Source organism: Primulina eburnea, chromosome 12 (assembly GCF_022965805.1).
Source record: "Primulina eburnea isolate SZY01 chromosome 12, ASM2296580v1, whole genome shotgun sequence".
Classification (NCBI taxonomy): Eukaryota; Viridiplantae; Streptophyta; class Magnoliopsida; order Lamiales; family Gesneriaceae; genus Primulina; species Primulina eburnea.
The window spans coordinates 31,049,653-31,053,666 of record NC_133112.1 but is presented as its reverse complement, the minus strand read 5'-3'; positions in this window follow the sequence as shown (position 1 = coordinate 31,053,666).

Below are 4,014 nucleotides of genomic sequence, written 5' to 3'. Positions count from 1 at the left end.
CCCGGGCGGATGTTTTTGACCGCCCGAGCGAGGCTGCTGGAATGGGCGAGGGCCGAGAATTACTCGCCCGGGCGGCAACTTTTGACCGCCCGAGCGAGAGACATGGATTTTGGAAAATAAAACACTTGTCTTGGCCATGCAAATATATCACATGTGTCTCCATTTCACTCCATTCAGCATTCATCCGGAACAAGAGAACCGAGAGAACTCTCCAAGACATCCTTCAAAATTCCTCCAAGCTTAGATGTTAGTTTGTGAAGAATCTAACCATCCAAAGTTATATCCAAGAATAGATTCGTGTTCCTCATGCCATAAGCTTCATAAGGATGTAAGTTTCTTGCAATTCCAACATGTTTTGAAATATATGTGTTGGGGAATTTCAGATTTGACTTAGAATATATGTTCTTGGTATGTTGAGCTTGATATATTCGTGATCGGATTGATTTTCGGACACCGCATGCCAATAGTCGAAATTCCAGATTATGTGATATGAGAATTATGCAGAAGTTTGGTGTGTTAAATTGTTATTGTTGAAGATCATGAGTTGATTTGGATTTAGTATATTGTTGTGGAGATATCGGTACCGAAATATACGCCGTTATGCCGTCAATGTGGTACCAAGATTGAATATTATTTGCATATGAGTTGATTTGAGTTGTGTATTGATAGAATATATCTACACATTGTCATTTCAGACTAAACTTGACAGAGTTGACATACTGATCTCGAGACTTTGACACCGACTGTTCAACAAGAAAGGTATAAATCATGTTGTTTGGGAAGTCACAACTCAAATAAGATATTATTTGAGTTTCCCAAATTAAAATCACATACTAGAATTGGTTGTATTTAATTGTAACATGTTTATGACTTGTTTATAGAATTATATTCAAATCTTGTTACATGATTTTGCTTTGATTATAGAATTGTATTCAAGCATGTAAGATTATTGTGATATTCAGATATGAATATGAGCATGCTTTGTTACAGGTTGATAATCATTGCATTTAAGATAGGAGCGTCGTTGACAGTCATTGTCAACTATCTAGATGTTCGGTGTATCTCAGCTTAGGAGCAGCCTTGACTCCTATTGTAGTCGTTGATACAGCTCAGACCGAAGTCTAGGAATAAGACGTACAGTCACCCCGAGTGGGAGGGTAGGTGACAGCCATTGACGTCTTATTCACACCGGGATCCCTAGAGTTCTAGTCGAGTCGAGTCCAGACATGGTTTGATTCGCATTGCATTGCATGTGCATATGATGTGATTTGGGATAGCATGTTTCATGTTTAATTGATTATATGCATGTATACATGTTTATACTGGGATTTGTTCTCACCGGAGTTTCCGGCTGTTGTTATGTCTGTATGTGTGCATAACAACAGGTGGGGCAGGATCTGGGTCACGCAGAGGATGAGAGATGGACATAGCGTGGTGATCTCGGGCTTAGCAGCAGAACTAGTAGTTGTACTTTTGACATGTACTGTATTTACTTACTAGTTGTTAATAATGGTTGGAACAAGACATGTTGTACCTTATATTTGTAATTTAAATAAAGAATGTACGCTTGTTTATATACATTAGATTTAATGTTGTAAAACGAAAAATTTGACCCACTTTTTATAATAACGATCCATTTAATCCCAAAGAAAAGAGTTAGAGCCCGGGTCCCCACAAACTCCATTAGGAATTAAGCGCAACTCTTGGACGAAATTCCTTATCCAAACAGCCTTCTTTGCTGCAGCTAATGCAGCAATGTGTTCTGCCTTAGTGGTGCATTCGCAGTACTGTCTTGCTTGGAACTCTTCCAAGAGACAGCATCAGCATTGAGCATGAATACGAACCCAGAGGTTGATTTAGAGTCATCGATATCACTTTGGAAGCTAGAGTCGGTATAGCCTTCCAATTTCAGTTCTCCACCCCCATAGACCAAAAACAACTTATTGGTCCTTCTCAAACACTTGAGGATGCCTTTCACAGCTTTCCAGTGTGGAAGACCAGGGTTCGATTGATATCTACTCACTACAATTAGTGCGAAAGCCACGTCAGGACGTGTAGATATCATACGATACATGATGCTACCAATTGCAGATGCATACGGAATGCGTGTCATCGCCGCTATCTCTACATCAGTCTTGGGAGACATAGACTTGGATAGGGACACGTCATGACACATTCGTAGATGTCCTCTCTTGGACTCATCCATCGAGAACCTCTTCATGATGGTATCAATGTATGTGGACTGGGTGAAACCAAGAAATCTTCTCGATCTATCTCTATAGATATGTATTCCCAATACAAAAGATACTTCACCCAAGTCCTGCATCGAAAACTTACTCGCTAGCCATATTTTAGTTGATTGCAACATCTTTACACCATTCCCAATGAGTAGAATGTCATCAACATAAAGTACCAAGAATGTCGCAGCAATCCCACTGATCTTTTTATACACACAGGGTTCCTCAGGATTCTTAGTAAAACCAAACTATTTGATTGTACTATCGAATCCAAGATTCCAACTCCTAGATGCCTGCTTTAGACCATAAATAGATCTTTGAAGTTTGCATACCATATGCTCACTTCCGACAGATTTAAACCCTTCAGGTTGAGACATGTAAATATCTTCCTTAAAATCCCCATTAAGAAAGGTTGTATTTGATTGTACTATCGAATCCAAGGTTGTCTTCAGCTATGGCTATCAATATCCTTATAGACTTGAACATTGCAACTGGAGAAAATGTTTCCTCAAAGTCAACTCCTTGTCTTTGAGTATATCCTTTTGCTATCAATCGCGCCTTGAAGGTCAATACCTTCCCATCCGCCCCAAGTTTGCTCTTGTAAATCCATTTACACCCTATCGGAACAATTCCCTCAGGTAGATCCACGAGATTCCACAATTGGTTCGAATGCATGGAATTTATCTCAGATTCCATAGCTTCAAGCCACTTGGATGAATCGACATCAGATAACGCTTCCTTGAAGGTACTTGAATCACATCCATGGTTAGGCTCATCATGGCCCTCTTCAAGAAGCGGACCATACCTCATAGGTGGTCTCGAGACTCTCTAGGATCTTCTAGGAGCTTGTATCTCCTGTCTTGGCTCTTCGGGTGTGAGTGTCTCTCGAACCTCTTCGAGTTCGATCATCTGCCCTTTTCAATCCAATAGAAATTTCTTTTCCAAAAAGGTTGCATTCCTAGAAACAAACACCTTTGTTTCTTGAGGATGATAGAAATAGTATCAAACAGAATTCCTTGGATATCCCACAAAGTAACATAAAATGGATCGACTATCCAATTTATCTCCCACTACCTGCTTCACATAAGCAGGACACCCCCATATTCTAAGATAAGAATATCTGGGAGGCTTACCCATCCATATCTTATATTGCGTCTTATCAACTGCCTTTGAATGGACATTGTTCAACAACAGTGCTGCTGTCTCAAGCGCATATCCCCAAAAGGATGGCAGCAACTCCGTGAACCCCATCATAGACCGAACCATGTCCATCAAAGTCAGGTTACGATGCTTCTCCATTCAACCGCGGTGTAGCGGGCGGAGTCCACTGCGAGAAAATCCCATTCTCCCTAAGATAATCTTGGAACTCGGCACTCAAGTACTCACCACCTCGATCCGATCGAAGTGACTTGATGCTTCGTCCCAACTGTTTCTCTACTTCACTTCTGAATTCTTTGAACCTTTCAAAGGCTTCAGACTTGTATTTCATCAAATACACATACCCATACCTCGAAAAGTCATCGGTAAAGGTGATGAAGTAGGCATGTCTATGCTTAGTGGTGATGCAAAGCGGACCGCACACATCGGTATGGATCAAATCCAATAACCCTTTGGCTCGCTTCACATGGCCTTTAAAGGGAATTTTGGTCATATTTTCTTTTAGACAGGATTCATAAGTCCTGAGAGCATTAATATCAGACATATCAAACATGCCTACTCCCACTAGCTTGTTCATCCTTCTTAGGGAAATATGTCCTAATCGAGCATGCCACAATTG